The 281-nt window shown below is 28.5% G+C and overlaps 1 protein-coding gene across 1 annotated transcript in view; it reads left to right on the top strand.

The window, feature by feature from the left end:
- Positions 1–281, top strand: part of LOC119591842 (zinc finger protein PLAG1-like) — a 38,482-nt gene that overhangs the window by 31,115 nt on the left and 7,086 nt on the right. The gene's annotated exons all lie outside the window — the stretch shown is intronic.

Below are 281 nucleotides of genomic sequence, written 5' to 3'. Positions count from 1 at the left end.
CTCATAATTTTTGACTTTTCCATACATCGCTGGTTCCGATATTTCCCATGGGTCCCTTTTTCCCTTGGCTTTTCCTTAATGAATTTTTTTTCAATCTATAAATTTGCTTTTAGAATATAAATTGATCTTTATTCTTGGGTCTAACCATATTCTTAAAATTTAACTCTTAAAAATTTTTTCCTTACTTTTATCATTTTATTATTTTTTGGGGAGAGCATGACATTTTGGCGACTTGATTCTTAATGGTATTCCATCTCTATACTTAATAACTAGATTAAGAA

The sequence above is a fragment of the Penaeus monodon genome, chromosome 29 (assembly GCF_015228065.2).
Source record: "Penaeus monodon isolate SGIC_2016 chromosome 29, NSTDA_Pmon_1, whole genome shotgun sequence".
In the NCBI taxonomy this organism is placed as follows: domain Eukaryota; kingdom Metazoa; phylum Arthropoda; class Malacostraca; order Decapoda; family Penaeidae; genus Penaeus; species Penaeus monodon.
This window is presented reverse-complemented; position numbering and strand designations above follow the sequence as displayed.